Genomic DNA, 27,008 nt, shown 5'->3' on the forward strand with positions numbered 1-27,008 from the left:
TGTCTGCTCTGAGAACCTCTGAAGCGTGTTCTTTTGGGCTCATCCTCTCATTTGTTCCTGAGAGTCAGACCCTGTTGTTCTAATTCAGAAGAAAACTGAAGATCAGAGAAATTGAATGGCTAAGATCACACTGGGCCCTCGAGTTTCAAACCTCGAGCCTTGGCTGCTGCAGGGTGTCCATCCTGGCTGCTCTGTCTTTCTAGAGTCAAGTGCTGCCCTGCACTCTGCCTCCCTTCCTTCCATGTTATCTGAGTCCATTATAAACAAACGTATCTATCCATGCACCCATGCACCCACCCACCTATCCATCCACCTACCCAGTATGTATGTGTATGTATGTATGTATGTAAGTATGTATGTATGTATCTATCTATCTGTCTATCTATCTAATCTATCTCAGAGCTGATGCCATCAAGGAGCTCTCAATCCAGTGGGCATAAATAGGCATGCACGCGTGTGTCTGCACGCACATACACACACACATGAATGTGAACATACGCATGTAAATAATCACTTATAGACTCGCTTCAAATACCACCAAAGAGGTGTGTGTGCTGTGCCAGGAGACTTTGAATTTGCAACCAGTGATGGGGAGTCAGAAAAGCTCCTTCAGCAACCGTATCCTGGCTCCCCCTCTGGCCAGATTTAGCACCTGACACCAGGAAGAAGGAGAACTGAAGCAAACAGGACTCCAGCCCCCAAGGAGCTCTCATCTTTAAGAGAGACTCTCCCAACTGAGCTGGGTTTGTGAGAAGGAGCAGGAGGCAGGCCAGCAGCAGGACCTGCATTGGCCGGGGAAAGGTTGAGAATGTGTCCCCCAGGGGACCGTCTGAGCCTGCCCTTCGCTAGCTCTGTGGCTTGGGAAAAGGACACAGCATCTCTGGACTTGGCATCTCCCTTCTGCAGAATGACACAGTTTAACAGCAGCTGCCACCAGAAGAGCAAGGGCTCCTGAGCTGGGGGCAGGGGATCAGTTCCCTTCCCCTCTCGCCCACTGTAGGGGGCCAAGGCACACTATCCTTGTCCTGGGCTTCTCTGCAGCCAGGAGGTTGGTACTCGCTTCCCAGCACAGATAGCTACTGCGGTTCCCTTACCCCCAACTGGGAACAGGAGACCTGAAAACTTCCTGCACTGCCTTGCACCCACACCACGTCCTTTCTCCACTAGAATCAGGACCCAGGTGCTGTCCCCCACAGAGGGAAGGAGCTCTGATTTCCAATTCAGCTTACCAGGGGGGACTGGGAAAGCAGAAGCCCAGTGGGTTTGGGGGCCTGGCTCAGTATCACCTTCACTTCTTCTGTGTTCTCTGGTTCAGGGTGAGCATCAGGCCAGCCTGGATTCAAGGGCAAGGAAACAGACTCCCCGCCCCCCAACCCGAGGAAGGAGCTGCAAAGTCACCACAAGGACTTGGAGACAGGGAAGAGTAAACGTTTCCACTGCTGTTTGCAGGCTACCTCGGACACCACTGAGGGCTCCAGGCCAATACCCACCGTTCCTCCTGTGTGCCCGGGAGGAGGAGGCAAGAGGTGTTACCGGCTGCGAAGGGGGTCCGGTGGGAATGCACCGGGTTCTGCTGACCCCAATCCAGACTTTCTCAGACTGGGGTCAGCAGCTTCTTGAGAACTTTGAAAAAAAATTTCATTTTCGAACATCTAAAAATGCATTTAAACGCATTCTGTGTAGCTGCCCATCCCCATAGCTCCCCATCCCACTGGAGATTTCAAATCCGGTGTGGATTTCTTTCTAATTCGTCATGCCAGGGCCAACAGCAAAATGTTGATGGTCATGAGAGACTGGATAAAGAGGTGGCCAGAGGTGATCAGGGCCCAGGGCATGAACACGGCTCCTTGGGGGTTCAGGGACAAGCAGAGGGAAACTGAGTCAAGACATGACAGAGCTGAGAGCACCTTTTCCCAGCAGCTCGGAGGGTTTCTACATCGCTGTATCCACCAGCCCGTCACCTGCCATCTTGAGGGAGTGCCACCCAATGCCACCCATGCCTGGGAGCCGCAAGGCTGGGAGGAGACCCTGGGTGGGCAGTGAGGATCCATGCTTGGAGAGAATCAGTTTGTGAAGGGGACTGAGGGTCGTAGCCAGGTCTCCAGAACATCCGAGTCCCCAACAGCCTGACCAAATGAGGACTTTTTCAGTAACTGCGGCCGCCTTTGCCTGCGTACTGGGTGCTAGCTGACCACTGCTGTCCTCCAACACCCAGCGAGAGAAGTATTGCTCTTTCTACTCAGCAGATGAAGAGTGGTTCAGAGACGTGAAGTAAGCTGCTCAAAGCACCCAGCATTCTAACCAACTCTGTCCTCTCTGCAGCCAGGAATCTTCCGGTTTCACTCAGCCCCCTCTGGGGTGGAGCAGCCCACCTCCCAGTACTTCTCAGAGCCCAGGTGAGGAGCCTTTGCCCCACCTTTACCTTTGCAAGCCTGCCAGGCAACCTGGCTCATAATTAGGTCATTAAATCTTCGAGTAAACACTGGAGAAGTCCAACCTGTTTTTGTATCGTTTCAGGAAAACAAAGTCCCAGGAGCTTTCCAGTAAGTTCAGAGAGTTTCTGGCTCTTTAGTGAGTAAACAGGGACAAGTGACTTCGCTCCTGTCCTTCCCCTGCCACCCCTTCTGCATTCCCCCCAACAAGTCACCAAAGGAGCACATTGTTTTTTCTCCCGAGGGCTTTGATGTGACCTGTGGGTTGGGGAGGGCAGCCCCATTCCTGGGGTCCTTGTGTTTCCTGGAGTCCCAGGCCAGGAAGGACCTCAGGATTTAGAAATGCCAGTCACGGTGTTTGTCACACTTGAGCCCGGGCTCTGCTGGCCACAGCGGGTGGGGGCCGGCAAGGCCTGGGGCTTAGTGACTTTCTGGCTCCCCAGTGACTAAGACAATGGTGAGCCCATGGCAGCTTCCACAAGTTTGCTGAAAAAAAGTACCTTGAGGATGCCCCCACGGAGCACTACCTGGGACCGAACTGGGGAAGGTGGGAACCCGTCAAAAACCCCTCCCAGATTCCTCCCTGCCCATCAGTTCATTTTGGTCAGAGACAAAACCTTCAGCACCGAAGGGGATGCTCAGGAGACTGGGGTCTGGGCTCAGGTGACACAGACAGAGAAAGCACAAGGATGCCAGGCAGAGGAGGGGTGGGCGACAGGGAGAGCCAGCAGGCACAGAGAGGAGTGTCATCCACCCACGGGACCATTCAGCTGGCACTGGAGGGAGCTCTCTGTCTGCAGCTTCATTCCTTGGCCAAGTTGGAGAAGAGCTCTTCCCAGAGTGTCCTCAGAGAAGATCACGGCCAGGTACCTGGAGCAGCCTCCCACCCCTACCCCCAGGGCACCTGTCGCTCATGGTCTGCAGACTCACCTGCCTCCCACCAGACTCTGGGCAGCTTGAGGGCAGGCCTCCATGTAATATAGCTCCAAACCCACCCTCAGACCTGGCTGCTGGAAGGCAGGAGGGGCCCAGAATGTTCTGCTGTGTGAATGTAGCAGCGTGGCTGGCGATGTCTGTGCAAAGGGCACAGGAACGGAGTGGGAGGTAGTTAGGAGAGCATGTTCCAGTCCTTCTGGGTCACTAGTTTGGAAGAGTGGTCTCACCTCTCTGGGCCTCACTTCTCCCAGCTGCAAAATAGGAGACTTAGTGACAAGAAAGTTCTTCTGCATTTCTGCCAGTATGTGACTCAGTGAGGGGTTCACCCCAGGACCACTGGAATGAGACCAGTGGAAGAGTATGAGATTTTAGATAAACAGACAAGTGATACATACATAGATAGAAAATTTATTCCAGGGGCACCTGGGTGGCTCATTCAATAAAGAGTCTGCCTTTGGTTCAGGTCATGATCTCAGGGTCTTGGGATCAACCCCGCATCGGGCTCCCTGCTCAATGGGGAGTCTGCTTCTCTCTCTCCCTCTGCCCCTCCCCCTGCTCGTGTGCTCTCCCCCCCCCAATAGATGAATAAAATAAAAAAAAAATTCATTCCAGAAAATTGGCTCACACCAATCCCAAGAGCTAGTTAACCATCTGCAGGTCTGATATTAGAGCTTGAAGTCCACAGGACAACAGTCAGAAGAGAAGCTTGGGTGAAGGCTGGGACCCCAAGGGCACGGGCTGGGACTCCCCCAAGGGTGAGACCGACACTCATGCCTGTTCTCGCTGCCTCTGACCTTGGAGGCCAGGGAATCCAGCAGAAGCTGGGAGCCTTCGTCTAAAGTGGACCTCCGGCCCAGCTGCTGGGGAGGCCAGTGGGCAGATGAGCACTGTGCGTATTTACTGCATGCCTTGGAATGATGGCCACCTCCTCCCTGCCTCCGGCTGCCCTCTTCTGGGACAATCTCCCCTGTGGCCGCCGCCAGCAGAAACACACAGGGGAAGGAACCCTGGGGCATGGAGTGCAACCTGGCCGAGGCGGTACCAGGCTGCCACAGTGTGGTAATAATTCAGTTCTTCTGTCAAAAACTCATTAGAGGACGATTTGGAAGGGGGACACTTGGCTGGCTCCGTCAGAAGAACGTGCAACTCCATGTCGGGGTTGTTAATTCGAGCCCCACCTTGGGTGTAAAGATGACTTAAAAAAATAAACAAACAAACAACACAGTTTGGAAGAAAATCATCCTGAAATTTTCGTAGCAGACTGAGATCATCTGCAATAAATGACTGGCCTTCCAATGCGTAGATCCAAGGTCATTAATTCAGCTTACAGATTGTCAGCTCTTCCAGGATAACCTCGGGTCTCCTCCTTCTCTTTAGTTCTGTGCACACAGCGCAGCCCAGGGTGTGATCCCAGATGGGCTAACAGTGCTAGGATGGCCAGAAATATGCTCCATGTTCGTGTTTGGCTCTGCTGACAAAAATGTCTATGTTTTCATCTCAGCTTGCTGTCTGTTGGACATTAGTAACTGACTCCCAGTGCTCCTTATCTAATTTCTCAGTAATAGAACTCCCAATTTTTAGCAAGGCACATGCTAACCTGACCAATAAGATCGTTTTCCAGCTTCCTTTACAAATGGATGAAGGTGAGGCCATGTGGCTTCCTTGTGGCTAGTGGGGTATTAAAAGTGGCCAAATCCTGATGTATTCTTATAGGGAAGGGGCAAGCTCTTTTTCTCTCAGTTCTTGTTTTCTGGGAAAGGGGCTGGATGAAATGGAGTGTAATAGCTGGAGCTCCAGCAGCTATCTTGGGTCATGCGAATCACCTCAGAAATGGAAATCACACACGATAGAAGGAATGGAGGTCTCTGAGACCATGAAGGGCCACACCAGCCCTGGATTGACTCCTTCTGGATTTCAAGAACATGAGGGAGAAATAAACTTTCTTGTTTAAGCTCTTGCTACTCCAAGTGTGTTCCAAGAACCAGCAGCATTGGCATCTCCTGGGAGCTTGTCAGAGATGTACAATCTTGTGTCCCACCCAGACCTACTCAGTGAACTTCTTCAGTTTAGTAAGATCCCCCACATGATTTGTACACCTGTTAAAGTTTGAGAAACACTGGTCGAGGTCACTTTTATTGGCCAAACCTGATGCTGATCCATTGCAGCTGTGATGGTCTTACTGTGGCTGGCACCTAGAGCTCCTGGCTGGTAGAATTAGGGAGGCGGTAGCTTCTAGGGCAGCCATCCTGGACTAATGGAGAGCCATTCTCCAAAAGGTCCTCATCCCAATCTTGCTATGCAGAGCACTGTGTGAAGAATGGACCCATCAAAAGCATTGGGAGAATCCGAACACTGGAGTCCGCGTGTGCCTCTCTGTGTGTATGTATTTGTGAGTGAGCTGTATGTGTGCTTGCGTGTGTTTGCAGGGAGGCTAGAGGAGCCAATGGAGTGTGTTCACCCACCAGTTGTTGATGCATCTGTAAGGAAAATAGAGGAAGACAGGAGCGGGGAGGCACCCAGCCCATGAAGAACTATGATTACAGTCAGACTGGCACTGTGACATGTGCCTAATTGCAAGAATTCTGTGAAGTCAGGCATCTGGGAAGGTGCCATAATGAGAAACAGACCTTGGGACCTAAGAAAGAAAAGGAGAAGCTGGCTTATTCTGAGGATGGAAGCCATGTGGTCTGAGTGGGCTGGTGCCCAAGCCTCCCTTGTCCCTGGGTCGGGGTGGACCACCTGCCTGCACAGACCAGGCATGGTGACATCTCAGTGAAGGTGGCTGACATCTGGGCAAAGATCCAGAGCATGGTTTATGAGGATTGGTGAACGTTTCCACTGTCCCTCCTTGTTGTCGGCATCTTTCTTGTCTCTCCCTGGTCCTTCCTGGAAGAATTCCTTCATGCTCGATAGCCAGAGGAGCATCCAGTTTGGAGAACTGTGGGAGGTGGAGAGATTGAGGCTGTTTGTTTTCTTGCTGCTGGAGGCTATGCCCTGCTGTCACCTCCCCCCTCTCTAGGAAAGGAGGGTAGCAGTCACGGAAGGGGAAGCAATGTCACATGAGCTGCATGACTGGCATGGTGGCAGACCTGGTGAGGGGTCCAGGGTGCTGCGATGGCTCTTTGTTTCATGGGCCAGTACACTCTGGCAGACAAACATCCCTTGGACTCTGGCCCAGAAAAGCACCATGAAGAAGAGAGAAGGCCTGCCTGCAACTGGAGAACCCTCTGGGCAGGGGAGGAGTCAGACTTGTAAACAATTATAGTAGTTTTCTGCCTAGAGGAAGTGGCTGTGTGACCTTGGGCAACTCACTTAACCTCTCTGTGCCTCAATGTCTTCATCCATAAGATGAAGATGATACTATCTCCTAATAGAGTTGTCGTGAAAATAACATGAGTTAACATCTAATATCCTTGTTACATTCAGGTCAGCGTCCTGGAGAAACCAGAGGTCGGGCCCTCCGTGAGTCTGGCGAGGAGCCCAGGGAAGGTGATGGTTCACAGAAAGGCTGAGGATAAGCAGGAGTTGGCCAGACAGAGATGAGAAAGAGTATTTAGGCCCAGTGGACAGGTACTGGCCAAGCCCCAAGGAACAAAGCTTTGGAGTGGGAGGAATTTGTTCCTGGCTAGAAGGGAAAGGATGAGGCCGGAGCAGTGGGCAATGCTAGAGAAGCAGGCCGGGCCTCCTCCAGAAGCTCCCAGGCATGCAGGTCCAGCCTGCAGCCATCTGGCCACCTCCACCCTGCCCGGATGCTTGCTGGGGACCCCTCAGATGGTCCAGCCTGCTCTGTCCCCTATATTTTCTTAGACAGAAAGCTCTGGAAGGCATGATCTCACTGGCCCTTGGCAACCTGGTCCTCAGCTACGGCACAAAACCTTGATGCAGGAGACCTCGGTGAAGCTCTGTCAACCAAACCAGTGAATGTCACCCCTGCTCCCCCCGAGCTCCTCCCTGTGCCCTCGATGCCCTACCCACCCCGCCGCTGGCCTGAGCCTGAGCATTCCTCGGGACTCGCTGCCCCTTGCATGAAGCTTTCCGAGACAGCCCAGGCTCACTCTGATGTCCCAGGCCAGCGAGATCGTGCCTAGGGTGGCCCGGAGCCGTTCCCTGGGTGGGTCCGGTAGGGAGCAGAGGGCGGGGAGAAAGCCGGTCTGTGTTCTCCCCTGCGCCCCCATCCCACACAAAGCTTAGAGACAGAAGGGTTAGAAACAGCTGAGGACCGCTTCTAACTTTCCCTGCAGATCAACAGGCAGACCCACGTCCCTGGGTTCAAAGGCAGGAGGCCTCATTTCTGTCCTCAGGTGCCGACTACAGGTGGCCGTGGTCACATGCTGGTGATGACGTCGGGGCAGCTGACCGTACAGCCAAGGCGGATGCCCACGGGAGCCTGCAGACTCCTCCCAACCCATCGGCCTCTGACCTAGCCCTGTGCTCCTGGGTAAGGGGCTTCTTTTTGTTCTCCAAACCCAACTTGGCTGGACTAACAGCCCTGACTTAAATAAGCAGCCCTGAAAACAGCAGCCTCGCACGGCTAATTTGCTCATCTCTGATGGACAGGAGCGTTCGGGCTGTGAGCGCCGGGTGGTCTCAGGACAGGGCTTCGCCATCTGGTCGCTGTCACCAGGAGTGGGAGTGCTGTCACCGAGGCTATGAGTCAGCATCCCTCTTTTCCTCTCGGCACTGGCTGCAGGACCCAGCTCAGAGGCAGTGCTGCTGGGGGGTGTCAGGACCCTGGCACTCCCTTCCTGTAGTGTCCCCTTCTGCAAAGGGCCACGGGAAGCAGTGTCCACTTGGGCTGTGTTCAAGATGATCTGAGGGGGAGTTTAATGGAGGATGGTCAATTCAGAGACGTTAAGCTCTCTAACCCACTGCTGAGCGCCAGCCAGATTTGTTGAATCTCGAACAACATGGCAAGGGGTTCACATAACTGTTGGCTATTAAAGGATCCCTGAGTATGGGGTGCCTGGGTGGCTCAGTCGGTTGAACATCTGCCTTCAGCTCAGGTCGTGATCTGAGGGTCATAGGATCTAGCCCCACATTGGGTTCCCTGTTCAGCAGGGAGTCTGCTTCTCCCTCTCCCTCTGCCCCTCCCTCTGCTCATGCTCTCTCTTTCAAATAAATAAATAAATAAATAAAATCTTATTTTTTAAAAAGATTTTATTTATTTATTCATGAGAGACAGAGAGAGAGAGAGAGAGAGAGAGAGGCAGAGACACAGGCAGAGGGAGAAGCAGGCTCCATGCAGGGAACCCCACGTGGGACTCGATCCCAGGTCTCTAGGATCACACCCTGGGCTGCAGGCAGCACTAAACCGCTGCGCCACTGGGGCTGCCCTAAATAAAATCTTAAAAAAAAAAAAAAAAAAGGATCCTGGCCTGGTTTAAACCTTCCATGCATCTGAGATTTGACCTCAGAGCTGAGAGGATCTGAAATGGGGAGAAAGATGTGACATACATACTGCCTCCTCCCTCGGCCCACCCCATCTGCGGGACATGGCTCCCCAAGGATGGGGGCAGGGGAGGACAGAGGGGAGACATTGTCCAAGAACCTGCATGTAGGTTTCACATTGGTGACTAGAGGCCTCCCCGCTTCAGCCTGTGCCCAGCAGCAAGCCAACACGGTGCTCTTCAGCCCAATATGCAGTTTTCCCGAGGAGGCTTCCTCCTCCCCTCCCTCCCTTCTTACAGGAACTGATCACATGATTATAGGACCGAGAAGTCCCAGGGTCTGCCAACCACAAGTCAGAGACCCGGGAAAGCTGGTGGGGCAGTTGGGTTCAAGCTTGAAGGCCTGAGAATCAGGAGCTCTGATATCAAACAGGAAAAGCAAACTTGCCTTCCCTCAAGGCAAACGTGCCTTGCCCTCCCTTGTTCTAGTCCTGCCCTCAGGAATTGGGTGATGCGCTCCTGCAGTGGTGCCAGTGCTCTTTTTCCTTGGTCTACCCATTCAAATGTTCATCTCTTCTGGAAGCACCTTCACAGACACACCCAGAAATAATGTTTTAACAGCTATGTAGGCGTCCCATGTCAATCAACCCGTCACAAGGGACAACCTCTTTCTCCATGGGGAGAGGAGGGTAAAACACTCCAGCAGAAACCCTTCCTCCCACCTGGTGCACAGTCGTGGCTTCTGCCTCCTGCCCCCCTGCCCGGCCTTCTCCTCATGTGACCAGGGTGAGCAGAGGGCGGTGGGTGATGGTAGCTGGCCCAGAGCTTCCACTCTTGGGTCAACCCTGGCATCAGGAGTCTGGCCACAGGTATTGGCTGCTCTATAAGTTGTAAGGTACCTAGTGGTACCTTACTCCCCTATGTGGAGTGTAGTCACCACTTCCCGAGTGATAGAAGTCTCCTTTGGTATAGTTATTCACCAAGGTGTGCTGAGCCACCAACAAAACCTGCAACAGAAAGTACCATAGATAGTCAACTTTATGTGATACCAGGTAGGAGAACATAGATGTATATTGGTCTCTGCCCCTTGGTACCTGGCATCGAGCTCCTGAAACCCTTGTAATTTTCTGGGTGATAGGAGGGTCTCTGTTCTAATGAGGAGACCCTCGACGGGCTGGTAGATCAGGGCCGGTCTCCAGGAAGAATAAGCCATGATTGGAAACTTGCAGCACCTCCCTCCCCCATTCTCTAGATAAGGGAGAAAGGCTGAAAATGGAGTTAATGATTGATGATGCCTATGTGATGATGCCTCTATAAAATACCCAAACTAAAAGGTTCTGAGAGCATCTGGGTTGGTGAACACTTGGAGGTGTTGGGACAGTGGTGTGCGCAAAGAGGATTTCGGAAGCTTGGCACCCCTTCCCACAGACCCTGCCCTACCCATGTCTTCCATCTGGATGTTCATCTGTATCCCTTATCATTTCCTTTTATAATAAGCTGGTAAGGGTTTTTGAGTTCTGTGAGCTGCTCCAGCAAATGAATGGAACCCAAGGAGGGGTCGCTGGGACCTCAAATCTACAGCCGGTGGATCAGAAGCACACATGATAAGTTGACCTTGCCCCAGGCAGTTTGAACTACATGTTGGAGTAGGGGGGCAGTCTTGTAGGATCAAGCCCTGAACCCTATCTTTAGGTAGATAATGGCAGAATTGAACTAAATTGTAGGATGCCCAACCGGTGTCTCAGAGAATTGCTTGTTGTAGGGAATAACCTCCCCATGTTTTGTAACCAGAAGTGTCAGAAGTGAAGTGTGCTGTGTGAATAGTAAAACAGAAACACAAGGAAGAGAGACATAGTAGGGAGGAGCCGACTTTCCCTCTGCCCAAGAGGAGCAAAAGGGGGTTTATCCTAAATACCAGGGGGAACACTAACTTTTCAAAGGACTACCACAGACACTTGCCCTTTTGATCTTCTTAACAGGCTGGTGAGATAAAGTGTAAGTGCTAGATAGGTCCTTTGGTAAACTTATGCAATTGATAAGCAGCTAATGAGCTTGTCTGAGCTTCAGTTCCCTCATATGGAATGTCAGGGATAATGGAGTCTATCTTACAGGGGTGTTGAGAAAACCAAGTTTTAAGAGGCATGCAAAGTACTCAAGATGGAATCTTCCAAATGCATCACGGAGGCACCACCTACTCCACCTAGGGCCAGGAAGCCCTGAATACGAGGCAGAAGGAAGGAGCAGGAGAGTGGGAAGGGAGGCAAGGTGGCTCTGAAATCAGGCCACATGGACTCAGACACCTCTGTCACTTATTAGCACATGATCTTAGGAGAGTCACTTAACTTCCTTCACCACTTCCTGCCCAGTGGATATAATGGTAGCACTTTCCCCACGCCCACACCCCTTTGGTTTGACCTTTGTTACTCAATGACCCTGCCTTCCACCATTTGTCAGTTGCTCCTGACAAATCCTGGGAGTCATCTCTGAAATCTCTCTTCTTCACTTTCATTCTGATCTATCAGCATGTTCTTGTTGATTCTATTTCTAAGCATCTTTCAAAACCATTAGCTTTGGAGCAGGTGGCATTTAGCAACATGCGGGTCATTCCCATACTGGATATGCTGAATTCAGTGGGCAGCCTGGGCAATGGAGCAGTTCTCATCTTCCCATGGCTGGTCGACAGGAACCTGGCCTACATTGAAACACCAGATGTGCCTTATAAAATGACAGTTCTGGAGTGAGCTTATTACTCTCCTGATTTCTTCCCCCAAGAGGATACTTCTTTCACCCCAAGTCCCTTGGTGAGGGGCGTACTAGCATCTTTGGAAAGAGCTGTAATGGTCGTTCTCTGAAGGCTGGAAAGGCAGGTCAGGGATGATGTGGTTTCAAAGATGGACGATGCCCAGGGGCACAGTCCAGGCAATGGTACTTGAGTGCCAGAGACAGTGGGTGTGGGGACATTAGAGAGTTTTGAGCTGGAGCGAGGGTGCTCTGACCCACAGGGATCTTGGTTATGCCTCTTTGATTTTAGGGACCTTAGGCTGAAATAGAAGTAATCTATTAAGATCCTCTTGGTTCTGACTTACTGTGATAGTCATGGCTTCTTTGCCAATCCCTTGACCTGATTTAGTTCATAGATCCAAAACTCATGAAAAGAACCATTGTCCTTAAAGCAGGACCTTGCAGTGAGGTGAATATTCCTCTTGGCTTACCACGGTGATCTGGGCCTCTTAGCAGGAAATTGTGCATTGGAGGAAGAACTATTGAACATTGGCTCGAAGCTAAACCTTATGCCTGAAAACCCCAAACATCACTGTGGTCTACCAGCTAGAAGATTTTGAGGCTAAAGTGATAGAGTTTTGACTCAAATCCATCTCAGTGAAGACAATGGGAGCCAGAACCCATCCTATGTTTATTTGCCAAGGTTTTGAGTAAATAGTTTGATTGGACATACTTGGGAGTTGACCAAGTCTCCCCACTGACTTGGTTTGTGCAATAATGGCTATTATAAAAGCTTGGGACTGAATGGAAGCCTCTGGACTTCTACCTCCTTATCAAAGTTGTTAGCCCATATGGTTCTATATGCTTTGGGAATTTCAGATATTAGTGCCAACATCAAACATTTGAAAACAATGCAGGAATAGTGATTTCTATCATACTCTTACACAGCTTGCCTATTTAGTTAGTGCAGAAGACAGGTCGATCTTGGAGAATAACCTTAGGTAATTGCAAGCTTATTTAAGTGACAACTTCAATTTCAGCTGTTATTTTAAATGAAGTATCTTTACAAATTTACACAGCCCATGGCATCACAGCTGGCAAATCTTTTCTTTTTTTTCAAACCCCTATGAGCATAAAGATGTCAGGAATTCAGTAGTTAGATTTCACCCGAAAAGGACAGCAATATATCTTCGTGATCTGCTCTCTGGATTACATCAGTTTTCTGGCTCTGTGGCATAATTAACTCTAATTGTCTCATCACCCCACACATGTAATGCTAGCCTACTGCATTGCTGACATCAAGCTAGCAGGTCATGGAGAGTAGAAAGTAACAGGTGCTTACATGCTTTTGTAAGACGTGTGTGTTACAAGATAGGCAATATATTTCATAAAAATACAAGGTCTTGGCCACCTCACTGAAGTTTCTGAGATTGTGGTGTTCTGGGATATATTGGGGTACTTGCTCCAAAGTGAGGGAGAAACTGATTCATCATATCCCCTACTATGAAGAAGGAGGTATGATTCTTTGTGAAGTCCTTTGGGCTTTGGAAGGAATATAGAAAGAACCAAACATGATATTTGATTGAGCTTTCCTGATTCACTTACTGAGTAAGTTAGAAGACTCCCAGTCCTGGGTAAGGCTCAGAGCAAGAAAGGCTCTTTAAGCTGGTCCAGGGTGTGATATAAGTGGCTCTGCTCTTTGGGCTTTATAAGCCAACAGATCCAATGATGCTAAGTTTCTGTAGTAGGTCATTGATTGGAGAGTCAGCAGAAATCCAAAGATTTGGAAGCAAAGCTATGATTTGTTCAGCAAACAACTATTCTTTTTTTTTTTTTTTTCACAAGTAGATCTTGGCCTGGTTAGAGAAATGGTATACCCAACAGAGGATGTCAGATGGTTATTTTAACTCGAGTTTCTTCCTATTAGTTGGGTATTATCTGCTCCACCAAACCAAAAAATTGAGCATGGCCTTCAACATTCCATCACTACGTAAAAGAGGTATAGACAACACTGGCCCTACGCAGGTCCTGAGGATCAGGGGTATACTTAGCATATTTGACACTCAGAGTCAGAAGTGTACTGGTAAATATTTAACAACAAACCTCTCAGGCAGGAGATGGGGGAGCCCTCATTTGTCATGTTAGCAGATTTCCATGGTGTAAACACAACCACTGTGGCTGATTTTTGGTCTGTCAACACGGCATCACTGAACTCAGACTTGGAAAGAAATTTCATGATTGATTCCTATGAGTCAGGGCAAGCTGGCTCCAGGACACCACCAGAGTGGATCATTTTCAAATCCCCTTCTTCTATGCAATAAGATTATTTTCACAAAATATTCATCAAAAGAAATGAATAATAATGGCCAGAAAAGAAGCATAGACAGTGGAAATTTTCTTTTATTGTGATTATGCTAGTAAAGATTTTTTAAAAATAAAAAATAAAATGGGGCACCTGGGTGGCTCAGTTGGTTAAGCTTCTGACTCTATTTTGGCTCAGGTCATGATTTCAGGGTCATGAGATCGAGCTCTGAGGCAGGCTCCATGCTGGGCGTGGAGCCTGCTTGAGATTCTCTCCTTCTCTTTCTCTTTGTCCCTCAAACAAATAATAAAATAAAATAAAATTAATATATAATAAAAAAAAGGAGAAAAGAATCAGAAACATGGTTTCTGGCAAGGCATTTAAGGAACTTTGAAGTCCCACTTTATCCTAGCAGTACAGTAAAAAGCTGAACTAACTGAAAAATCAACAACTCTTCTTAAATTTGGCAGAGAAATGAGGTCCCAGGGCAAACTGCTAGCCTCAGAACTGGAGTGACTGACAGGCAGACACAGAGAATTGCAAATCACTCGAATAGAAACCTGTGAGCTGAAATCTCTGTGGGAACCAGAAGCAGGGTAGGGCAATCTGAACTGTAACTGGAGAACTTCTGGAAGTTAAAAACTCTCAGCATGGAGTTAAAAACTCTAGGAAGACTCGGTCGTGGGAGTAGTGACTTTTTTTCTTTTTCAGAAATTTAATTCCTTTATTTGAGAGAGCGATGGTGTGTGAGCAAGGGAAGGGGTAGAGAGACCCTCAGGCAGACTCTCTGCTGAGCAAGGAGCCCTCGTGGGACTCCATCTCTTGACCCTGAGATCAGGATCCCATCTGAAATTAAGAGTCAGGTGTTCAACCAACTAAGCCACCCAGGCACCCCAGGGGTGGTGACTTTTCCCTTCAAGAGCTCCACCAAGCCCTCACCATGAATATCAGAGAAAAATCCCCTCATGCTTCCAACAAGCAGAGGGGAAAAGAAACCATCTTGAAAGGGGCCAGAGAATCCTGCTCTTCCTAACAAGATCTGCCCTCAGGAGAAACTTCCAACAAGATGGAAGCTTCTGGGGTTTTATCAGCATCTAACTGACCTGGAGGAATGGAAAAGAGGAAAAAAGTAATAAATTAATGCTTTTTATTTTCATTTATTTTTTATTTTATTATTATTAATATTCTTTAAATGGTATCTGTGTATTTTTTTTATTTTTTTAAAAAGGGGAAATACTTCTGGAAAGGGAAAATGCAAAATACATTTTGTCACAGTAATTAAGAGGATTAGCTTCTAATTTTGACCCTTAACTTCTGCAATTTGCCCATGACTTCATCAGAATTATCTTCTTTGATTATTAATATTCACTGGACAATATAGTCATATTTAACAATCTATCTTTGCTCATCGCTGACCAAAGAACATGTTTTGTTAATCGTATTCCAAGAAATTTCTTACACGTGAAACAACATACAAACAAGTAATTTTTGTAAGTACAGTTTTGTTGGAACATGCCACATGTATTTATTTACAATTTACTTATAGCTACTTTTATGTTGCAACAGCAGAGTCGTGACAGACCCTATTGCTTGTAAGTCTAAAATATTTATTATCTGGCCTTTAAGAAAAAGTTTGCCAGTCTTGACCTTATGGATTAAAAACAAAATGTTATTATATTTAAAGTTATAAAATTTGAATATGTTTTTATTAAAATTCTAAATTTTGCTGAACATAAAAATAAAATTTGGGGGAGGCACCTGGGTGGCCCAGTGGTGGAGCATCTGTCTGCCTTTGTCTCAGGTCATGATCCTGGAGTCCTGGGATTGAGTCTCACAACAGGTTCCCTGCAGGGAGCCTGCTTCTTCCTCTGCCTATATCTCTGCCTTTCTCTCTGTGTCTCTCATGAATAAATAAATAAAATCTTTAAAAAAAATTAAATTTATGTATTTTCAGAAAAGCCTTTCCTTCTCTAAACTACTCAAAATTATCTATCAGAATTGAAGGACAAAATACAATGACAATGACTATTAAATTCATCAATCAAAATTATTATTATTATTTTTTAAAGATTTATTTATTTATTTATTTATGATAGACCGAGAGAGAGAGAGAGAGAGAGAGAGAGAGAGAGAGAGAGGCAGAGACACAGTCAAAGGGAGAAGCAGGCTCCATGCAGGGAGCCCGACATGGGACTCGATCATAGGACTCCAGGATCGCGCCCTGGGCCAAAGGCAAGCGCTAAACTGCTGAGCCACCCAGGGATCCCCCATCAATCAAAATTATTTAAGTAAAGATGATATTTTTAATTTCATTTACTTTTTGGAAAATTCAAGTAAATCACATTCAATATTTTTATAAAATGAAAATTACCTATAATTCTGGCATTCTATGATTATCTAGTTGTCAATATAAAGAATTGGTGTTATACTTCTCATGTAATTTTGAATATAGACACACATAAAAACTGAAGAGCAACACAAATTGTTTAATATGGCAAAATAGTTCTCAGTAACTTATGCGAAATATCAATTCTGCTATTGTGAAAAATCTGCTGATTATCACGGACCTTTGGAATCATGATTTACAATAGGAGAGTAGTGTACGCCTGAAACTGATATTTCACTGTATGTTAACTAACTGGAATTAAAATAAAAACTTAAAAAAAGGAAACAGGAAGAGAAGAAAGAAAATGGATGCTCAATAATATTAAGGAACAATATTTTGTTATTAAAATATATTGCATTTGGGGCAACTGAGTGGCTCAGTGGTTGAGCATCTGCCTTTGGCTCAGGTTATGATCCCAGGGTCTCTCATGAATTAATAAATAAAATCTTGAAAAAAATAAAAATAAGATACATTGCATTCATGTTGAGTTAAATGATTTTATTTTCCTTTAGGTAGGAGTTTCCACGGCTCAGACCTTCCTCACTTTTGGAAGCAATGTGTCTCTGACATGAGTTGAAACAAACCTTCACAAGTTCAGATACCATTCGTTGGGAGGACATGAGATGAGATGCAGGGAGGTATCTCCCTGGGGCCTGAGTGGTGTCAACTGTGGGGATGGGGGTTTAGGGTGACAGGCTGTGAGCTGCCAGCACTGAGCCCTGGAGTGTGTGTGTGTGTGTGTGTGTGTGTGTGTGTGTGTGCGTGTGTGAGCCCCTCGTGCTGGGTGGAAGGGCCGTACGCACCGCTACCGATCTGCCATGACCCACGGCGGCCAGCGGTCACGACTGGCAGACAGATCCTGCCTCTAAGAAATGTCTGAAGCTGCCCAGTCATGCTCTCTCTGTCTCGAGAATTTGGAAATTTCACCGAGGGCCTGGAAACCAATCAAGCCACTATGACAGCCGTCCTCTTCTGGGGTCTTCGGAGCTGTCCTGGACAACGCTGTCCTTCTGGTCTTCCTGTCGGAATCTTCCATTCTTTCCTCAAATTCTACTGGGCCTCTCGACGCCCTTCCCATGATTTTTTTTTTCCTTTTGCTAGTTTGTTTACTGTTACTTGAAATCAAAAGAACTCTAACTAACACATGATGTAAGGGATTATCTGCATGTCCTGATTATAGGCAGGGTCAGGCCTAAAGCAGCGTGTGGAGAAAGCCTCTTTCCAGACTACTTTATGAAGACCCGCTGTGGTCTGATAACAGCCTGTCTGTGCCACCCACACTCTGGAAGGGGTTGGGTCAGGTAGACCTGAAGTCGTGTCCTAGGGCTATCACCGAGTTGCACCGTGACCTTGAGCAAGTGACTTAACTTCTCTGAGCCTCAGTTTCTCCCTCTGTAAAGTGGTGCCATCCCTCAGAGGGGTGAAATATCTGGGCACTTCTGACCTATAGATCATCTTTCTATAAATGAGAAAAAAACATGTTCAGCATGTTTTTTTCAGCTAGGGGCTCAGCTAGGGGCTTTGGTGCAGGGCACTGTCTGCTTATTGCGGGGTGGTGCCCCAGGTGTTGGGAACCAGCAGCGAGGTGAGGTACACAGAGCCCCTATGTGCAGCCACTGTAGCTCCCTTTTCTTTTAGCTTCTCCATCTCAGCCCAAACACACACAACTGGCACAGAAAACCAGCTTGCAAGATGTGGGTGTGAGGATGAAAGGAATGGCACGATTACAGAAGGCAGGCGTGCAAAATCTAACAGCTGGGCTGGACTCCGTGTCACGCCGACCCTCCTCTCCGTGTGCCATTGGGCCTTTGGGAGAAAATGGAAGGCTGCTCCCTGATTCTTGCAAGCTTGAATTCATTCGTTGGGCCAGCTTTGGCCAACACCTGGCTGGCTCTGCTGGCTGGAGGGAAAGCCAGATGTGTGGCACCTGGTTCCAGCCCTCCAGGGAGGTGAAAAAATCCGGGGAGGAAAGCCAGACCAGCTCATGGGGGAAGACGAGATCGACGTCACCGTAAGAGTTGGCTACTTGGCCACTAAGCCTTCTGCTTTGTGTATGTCCTGGGGACGCACCAAGCTCTGCCACTACCTTCTCTCGATGCAGCCCCATGCCAACTCCATGAGGAAAGCAGGAGGGCACTACCGGTGCCACCTTGCAAAGGAAAAACAGAGGCTCTGAGGATAAAGGGACTGTCCCTTGATAACCATCTCTGAAATTGTGATCAGAACTAAATCTCGGGGGCAACCTGGGTGGCTGAGCGGTTTAACGCTGCCTTCAGGCCCAGGGTGTGATCCTGGGGGCCCAGGATCGAGTCTCACATCAGGCTCCCTGCATGGAGCCTGCTTCTTTCTCCACTTCTGTCTCTGCCTCTCTCTCTCTCTCTCTCTCTCTGTTTCTCATGAATGAATAAATAAAATTTTAAAAAGAACTTAATCTCAGTGACCCCTGGGCTCAGCCACAAATCAGATTTTGGGGGGTGGGGGGACGCAGGCCCTCCGCTTCCACGCAGGCCTCTCTGCTTGCTTCCATGCTTACTTCAGGGGCACAGCAGTTACTCTTTCAGTCGGATGGCAAAACCCACACAGGGCCAGATCCTGTGCTCCTTCTGCGGTCTTCTATGTCTCTCCACCCAGGAAGAGGGCCCTGGCTTATCCCAGACTGTTTTATTTCCTCTGCCTGCTGACTAAGGGTGTGGATTGGGTTGTGAGTGGTGAGCAAGATCTAGATGCATGGTTAGGGAGGCTCCCTACCTCCCCCTCTGGAGGGCCAAAATTTTTTCTGCATGGAGCTCTGCATGGAGACATTGAACAAGAGGCCAGGTTTTGTTTGGTTTTGTTTTAAATATTTCATTTATTTATTTTCTAGAGAAAGAGTGAGAGAGCACAAGCAGGGGGAGCAGCAGAAGGAGAGGGAGAAGCAGGCTCCCCACTAAGCAGGGAGCCAGACACGGGGGCTTGGTCCTACATGACCCTGGGATCACGACCTGAGCCGAAGGTGGACACTTAACCCACTGAGCCACCCAGCTGCCCCAAGAGGCCAGTTTTTAATAAAGTGGTTCTTTTGCAGTTTGCTGTTTGGCCTTTGTTGCAGGTGGGGGTGCCCGGGAAGCAGACTGTGACAGAGATTTGCCTGTGGGAAGCTTATCAGGGGTGCTCCGGGGACACACACCTATGGAAGGGAAGGGAAGACACAGAGTGGGCCGAGGGAGGGGTCCAGCTGCCAGGCAGTCTCCACCAAGGCCTCCGCCCACCCTGGAGGGAGCTGCGGACCAGCGCTTGTATCCTGCGTCACCAGTCAGTGGTTGACAGGTGGCCCTGAGGAAAGGGGTGCGCCCTGGGGTGAGGGGCTCTCTCCCAGCAAGAGGGCTGGAACAGGGAGAGCTGATTACGGAGCCATCCCAGAGACTGAGGAGGGAGTTCTTTGTTCCTGAGGAGGGACTTGGGTGTGGCTACCTTGTTGTTGCTGCTTCTTGAACCCCTGTTCTGAGGACCTCAGACACAGTAGGGTGATGGACAGCTTGCACTGGAGCTATCTGTCCTGTCCTACAGTGGGTCCTGGGACTCAGCGAGGGGGCTCAACGGGTCCTTCCTCAGTGGGGAGCCCTGCCCCAGGAGGAAGGGCCTGGGGCAGGACAGGCCTAGCCCAGGAGGAGTGCCAGGGGAAGATGAAGCTCATCCTGCCTGCAGGGGGTACAGTGGAGGGGCCCTCAGAGAAGCCCCGTTGCTGCTGCAGGGATCTGAGGGGGGGGGCTGGGTTTTGGGGCCAACAGTCTGAATGAGCACTGTGGGTTTCCTCCAGTGCAGGTTTTTCCACAGCGGAAAGAAGATTCGAGATGGTGGAGAGCGTCTGATTGCCTTTGGGGTCCCTCCGTGACTCAGAGCATTTTCCAGCTTGCTGAACTGGGGCCCTGCTGTGTGAGGTTTTCTCCTGAGCTCTGGCGGATGCATAATGAATGGGGAATTTAATCCATATGCTGATGATTCCTTTACCCTGAACTCATCTGCAGGCGGCTCCTAAGAGCCCTTTGATGTCCGGCAGGACTGGGAGCCTTTTTATGAGATGTTTTATGCTCTCTCCCCACCCCACTACTCCCTGTTTATGTAGAAGGAACGGAAGTTGTGTTTTTTGGAGTCTAAATGGACTCAGACCTTGGAAAGTTCAAGTTCTAAATTCTAAGCTCATGGGGTTCCCTTGGGCTCCAGCCTTGGCAACCTCTTCTCCAGCCAGGGCCCTGGCAGCATTTACCATTCAGGAGGCCTGGTTGGTGTGCCCGGACCACGGGCCGGGGTGGGCCAGAGTGGGGGAGACCAGGAGGGCAAGGCCGGTGCCCAGGCCAGGGGCTGTCTCTGGGCAGACACGGAATGTGGGGGCTGGTGGGAGCACCGGCCTGGGCTCCTCCTTCTGCCCCAGTGTCTCAGCCGCAGCCACATCACCCATTTTGCTCATTCCGTTGGGCTAAGGCATTTTTCTCTCCAAATCTAGTAGCATTGCAAGTATTCATGATCTGGACAGTCATTCACACACCAGTGTGGGTTCACTTTTCAGCCGGGAGGCTATCTCAGGCAGTGGGACACAGGATGGGAAGCTTTGACGGTGGGAGGAGAGTCCCAGTTGGATAAGAAAGTGCTAGAGACTCAAAGCCAGCTCCTGGGACTCCTGACTTACTCTCAGTTCCTAGGGGTCTGGATGGGGTTTGCAGAGCACAGTGGGGGTGCCGGCTGACTCAGGCTGCAGCAGATGGAGACTCCAATCTAGAGGGATTGTGTTTAGAAGAAAAGGCGAGTCTCCAAAATCATGTGTGTGCACGTGCATGCGTGTGCATGTGAGTTGGGGGGCGGAGGCGGCGGGCAGTTTCCTGAGCTGTGTGCATGGACTGAGGTTGCTCTCCATAGCTGCCTCGTACTTTGACCTTGGGGGAGGATGTGCAGGGACCCAGTGGAGCAGGAGGGCAGAGCTCAAGCTTAGCTTGAACAGGGATCAGGGAAGGTTGCCAAGTGAAAGGAGAGATTGGGTCCAAAATGAGGAGGAGGCATAAGGGTTCTCTTGGGATACAAGAGTAAAGGAAGGGGATGGGGGGGAGGAGAGAAGACCGGAGATGAGCAATAGGTTTTGGGGGAGGTTATGCGGTAGAGAACATGTTCTTAGCTTTGGCTAAGAGAACAGTGCCCCGCCCCCCCCCCTTGACTCTGAGGGAGGTTATACCTGTCATGCAGGGGAAGATGGAGGTTTGCAGTTGCTAACCTCATTTCCGCCTGGTTTGTGGTTTCCAGTGGCACATACACCCTGCTCTGTGTCTTGTGGATACATCCTGTTTGGAATGCTTGGGAATGTTAACAGGCCTGTGATTCCAGGCCTGCCATTTCATGTCATCATAACCTCACCTGGAGACGGGGACAGGGGGCAGAAAGTCTTGCTCGTCCTTTTCCTTAGATGGCAAATAGGGAAATGGAGGTTCAGAGACATCGTGGGGTTTGCCCCATGGTGAGCCAGAGGTAGAATTGGGGTTCTGACCGCCTGTGCCAGGGCTTGTTGCTGCACCCTACTTCCTGAGTGGGCCTTTTCATTATCTCCCCAGGGTTTCTGTTGGCTCTGTTTCAGGGCTGCTCCGTCGGACAAATCTGCATGCAGAGCGAGGCACTCAGCCAGATACTTGGCAATATGACAACGGATCCAATGGCTCCTGTGGACAGGCCTGGGAACAGACACAGAGAGCAAGATAGGATGGGTGGGGGGGAGAGGTGAGCACACATCAGGGTCCCTGAAACCCGGCTGGGCAGAAAGAATGGGGGAGGGTAGTCTGGGAATGCTTCCTGCAGGAGGAGTGGCTTTGGCTGAATTAAAGGGCAGAGGGGAACAGGGAGGGGAGCCAGAGGGAACCGCAGAGCACCGCGTGGGAGATTACAGGTATGAGCAGGTCTGTGCAGTAAAGGTGAAGTACAAGGGCAGAGGGGGAACCAGCAACCATGAACCAGGAAGCTGAGGAGACAGGACAGCTTCTTCCCCAGGAAGAGGAGCCTCCTGTCTGCTAGGGTCTGGACTTTGTCTTGGAGACAAAGCAAACTGTTTCAACATGGCAAGCTTTCCATCGAACGATCTTTCCTCCTGGGGAAAAGCAGGCTGGGAAGAGGGAAAGGCCGAGGCAGGAGGCCAGCAAGGAGGCTGCCGGAGTAACACTCCCCTCCCCACACCGCCCGCTAAACAGGGGTGAGGGCAACAGTGGGGAAGGGACAGGATGTGGTGATGAGGGTGGGAGTTGGGGAACCGTCAGGGATGATGCCTAGATGGAGACACAGGTGGAGAAACTGATTGAGGAGGTGACTGTTGTCATAGTTTTGTGGCCCAGGCCAGGGGAGACTTCCCGTGGACACCAACTTGGGACCGTCAAGGGGGGGTGTCTGAAGATGAAGAGAGGCACCTCACCTGGAGATACATATCCGGGGCTCCTCTGTCTATGGATGGGAGTTAAAGTCCTGAGCTGGCCCTCTGTGGTCTGGAAGAGAGGGTGGTGGTCATCCGAGGAGGCTCAGGATGGGGTGGGAAGTTGTCACTGAGAGAGATGAGACCCTCAAGCGGGTCTCCCCTGGCAGCCCAGCCCAAGCCCAGCACAGCTGAGTGAACATTTGCTGAAACCAGGAAGGAGGAAGAGGGAGGGAGAGGGAGAGGCAGGCTACCACACTGCGCATCAGTCCTTCCCAGGAAGGCCCGTGCTATGACTGTTATATTCTATATAACTCTTCCTGGCAGGTGTCAGGGGGTCTCCATGCTTACAAGCCACACTCCCTATTTGCTGAGCACCTTGGGGGGTTGCCTGATGCCTTGAGGAAGGAGGGAGCTGGGGCAGGGAGACTCCCAGCAGCTGGCACTACTACAGCCAATTGAAGGCTCAATTTCTAGTTCCAAGATGGAACTAGAAGTGGATTTTGTCCCTTTGGAATGGGGAGCATTTGCCCAGAGTCAAGGGCTTAAGGAAGGGGGATAAAGCTTTAGTGTTGCTTCTTGGCCCCGAGGACCCAAAAGGGAAGGCAGGGGCTCCTGAACAAGAAAGGAGCCAAGGACTGGCCCTTCTCATTGGTCCAGACAGGTGGGCTGGTGGCAGACACCGAGGCTGGGAGTAAAGTTCTGGTGGCTCAGGCCCGTAAGGATGGGGCTAGCTGTTAGAATCAGACACCAAGAATGCCTGGAACTGGCTCGGCTTACCTGGCCGAGGGGAGTGCATGTCTGTCAGTGGTCTCGGCTACCCAACATGTGCCACATGGGCGGGCTGGGTGTCTTGTGGGTGCTGGGTGTAGACTTTGTGCTTTTTTGTTGATGTAGCCGACCAATCTGGCCTCGTCCTGCCTCACTTTTGACAAGAGAAGGTCTGGGCACCTCTGCTGGGCACAAGTGGCTCTCCCATTTCTGCTTCTCCTCTACACAGATTGCAAAAAATCAGCCACAATCTCACATTTCAAATATGGCATTGGAAGCAAAACTCAGTGTTGCACCATAACCAACAACCCATCAGCCACCTTCAGCTGATGGAGAGGACAGCCTGGTGTCTTGAGACAGAGTCTCATCACGGTGGGGCATTTATTTGGGGACCCTGAGCAGAGGGGACAAGCTCAGGCCCCTCCCAGTGCAGGGCCTGCTCACCCACAGAAGCACTGTGACTGGTGCTGTCCAACAGCCCAGGAGGTTCTGATCTGTTCTGTCACTCACCCAAAGAGGAACCTTAGGCAGCTCACTCAGCTTTCTCATCTGTCAGGTGGGCTTAAAAATCCCTGGGTTGGGGCCCCTGGGTAGCTCAGTGGTTAAGCATCTGCCTTTGGCTCAGTTCGTGATCCTGGAGACCGGGGATGGAGTCCCACATCGGGCTCCCTGCAGGGAGCCTGCTTCTCCCTCTGCCTGTGTCTCTGCCTCTCTCTGTGTGTCTCTTGTGAATAAATAAATGAAATCTTTTCATTTGTCAGACGCTCAACCACTGAGCCACCCAAGCATCCCAATAAATGAAATCTTTAAAAAAAAAATCCCTAGGTCAACTCTCTTACAGGGCTGTGAAGTGAATCAAATGAGCTCATAGACAAAAAAACAAATTTGACAATTAAAAGAAGTGTTGGCTTCTAGCTTTCCTCAATTCCTCTGCCCGAGTTGGTCCTGAAATCTTGGAAGGTTGCAACATTCATTGCCTGTCTAGGGAGCTGTTCTACTGCCTTCCTGGGCTCCTCTTAAAAATTAAATGATACTGCAGCCAGGCATCAAAAAAACCAGCCCTGAGCTAGGAACAGACAACAAGATGGGGAAAACTGGCTCTAAAAGCATATAAATTCCTCCACACACCACCTCCCGCTCAAGGGTCATTTGACTTTCCATCAACAGTGGCTAATGATGTGGGGAGATATGACCCTGGTGGGGGAAGAGGACCCATTTCTGCATCTTCCCATGCAGCCATGCCTCATGGCAGGGATGAGGGCCTCGGGAGTCTCAGGGAAGCTGCTGGCCTGTAAAACACCTAGATGATTCCTTGGCAGGAAATGGATGCCATCCCAGAAGGTGGGGCTTTTCCCTCACTGATATCCAGAAAAGCTCTTGTCTGGGAGCATGGGAGAGGCCCACAGCTGCTGAGGCTGGACCCTTTAAGAGAGGCGGAGCCTCTGGCTTGAGCCAGATCCAACCCCTCCAGCCAATTTTTATTCCCCTCTGTGGGTGCATCTTTGACAAATGACTATGGAGCCCAAACAGGAGAAGGGGCCCTGCGCCCTATGTCAGATAGTGTCAGCCCAGAGGATGAGGTGTCCCATTTGTCTGACCCCGGACCCACAAGTTCTTTTGGCTATCTTTTTGTAGCCCTGACCCTGCAGGGGCCCCTACTTGGCAGTATCCAGTAGCCCCATGTTGTCACAGGGTGTGTTGCTCTGTAACTCAAGGGCCGAGCCACACAAGAACTGGATTTCCAGTCTTCCTTGAACCCAGTGTTGTTGGGACCCGCAGGCCCTGGGACACTATGGTTCTGAAGGCCCTTCACTGTGCTTTCTGTCCTGGAGATGGGTCCCTTCCCCCAATACCTGTGCCTCACTGGTAAGACTTGGATTTGCTGGTGTTCATGCCCCTTCCATCCCTGGTTCAAGGATAAATTGTAACTATTTTAACCCAAACATGGTTAATTCCATGTTGCTTGTCAGTGATTGGTTTAAAGGCAGGTATGTGGCACAATTCTGGCCAACAGGATGTGAGGGGAAATGAGCTGGGGAGGAGCTCTGGGGAAAGGTTTCCCACTGCCTAGAATCCACACATAGGAAGAGGTGGCTCCTGTCTCCTCAGTGCTGTGCTGTGTGTGATGCCCGGAACCTTGGCAGCCGTCTTAGGACCATGAGAGAGGCTAGTCTGAAGACAAAGCTAACATACTGAGGAAGAACATGGAAAGAACCTAACCCATGACGATGTCACAGAATCAGGAAATTAATCACGCTTGGTGCTGCCCTTCTTTTCATGTGAAATTTTCTTCAGTGCCATTTTGGGTTGGGTTTTCTGCTCTTTGCAGTTGAAGCACCCTCCTCACTGACTGAGCTCCTGTCTTCATGTGCTTGCAGCCCCTTTGACTTCTTTGCAATCCACAAGACATTGGAGTCAGGTGCCTCCTCCTCCATGAACACACTAAGCTAAAGCTGTCAAAGCGTTGGGAATACACCACCTGGAATTGCCCCAAAGCTGTGTGGTTTGGTGATTTGGATACTGGTAACACTCAGCTCCAGCAGTCCTCAAGGCTTTCTCCAGAAGTAGGGGGGCTCCAGGATCCTCCTCCCACTCCTCCACCCAGGGGATGAAGGCTGGAGGTCCTGATGCTAACCCCCTGCACGAGTGGGGGTAATCCTTCCATGTTGACTCCAGTCATGATCCTCCCCCTCCAAGGTCTTCCCTCCTCCACCCAGGGTGTTTGTCAGGGCCGAGGTTCTGGGGCAGGGACAGGCTAGCAATGGGGGTGGGGTGCTGCACTGGGAGCTCCTCAGGGGTGTGAACCCCATTCTATTCACCCAAGCTGCCCTGTACCTGGCATGGTCAGTGTGTGTGTCCAGTAGGTGTGGGCATGCAGTCATTCAACAGGGACATCATGCCACCTTGTGCTGAGCAAAGACAGAAGAGCTGGATAGGACAGGCAAGGCCCCTGACCTCTGGGTCCTTACAGGAAAGTCCGGGGAATGGACATAAACCAGGAGCTAAATAACTGTTTAAGCAACCAGCTAACTGGCTAATGCTTTTAGTTCATTGTGTGTGCCACAAAATATGTGTATAGTGTGGGGAAGGGGTGCTGTGGAACGAAGGGAAGGGGGTTACGGTGGGCCCCCCTGGGCAGGGCCAGATGGATGAGAGGCAGCCAGACCGCGGCCCCAGGTGGACAGGATGTGTTCGAGGCTGGGTATCTGGGAACTTCTGAGGCTGAGCGGATGCTGATGTGTGAGGAGGGGAGCCGGTCTGAGCCCCGTGCCACCGTGGTCAGGTGTCTGGAGTGATGGTTGAATGGTTCTGAGTTCAGATGTTAGGCCGGGGCACCCATATCCTTTTCTGCCCAAATAATGAGTCCTAGAGACCTAAGTGGGAGTGTGTCCACATTCAGGGATGAAGGGATGCCACCATGGGAGAGGACCCCTAGGGGGCCAAGAGCCTGACGACAGCCAACACTTCCAGATGTCTGCTTGTGTAATTTCTGCAATCCTGATCTGATCCCCAGGGCTGGGGCCCTTCCTGCTCCGCCCTCCTTCCCTCTCCACCCACCTCACCCCTGTCTGGTTGGCCAGAGCGTGCAAGGTCTGGCCCTGGAGGCCCCGTCACCCACCTCCCTCCTGGGTGGCCCCTGCCTCTGTTCAGCCCTCCT

The 27,008-nt window shown here is 50.3% G+C and overlaps 1 long non-coding RNA gene across 1 annotated transcript; it reads left to right on the plus strand.

Annotated features, from left to right (window-relative positions):
- Positions 1–1,519: 1,519 nt before the first annotated feature.
- On the plus strand, positions 1,520–6,930 carry LOC140612093 (uncharacterized). Its single transcript, XR_012013404.1, has 3 exons — positions 1,520–2,396; positions 2,518–2,543; positions 6,795–6,930. It is a non-coding gene; the product is annotated as an uncharacterized lncRNA (long non-coding RNA).
- The last annotated feature ends 20,078 nt before the right edge of the window (positions 6,931–27,008 follow it).

This window comes from Canis lupus, chromosome 20 (assembly GCF_048164855.1).
Source record: "Canis lupus baileyi chromosome 20, mCanLup2.hap1, whole genome shotgun sequence".
Classification (NCBI taxonomy): Eukaryota; Metazoa; Chordata; class Mammalia; order Carnivora; family Canidae; genus Canis; species Canis lupus.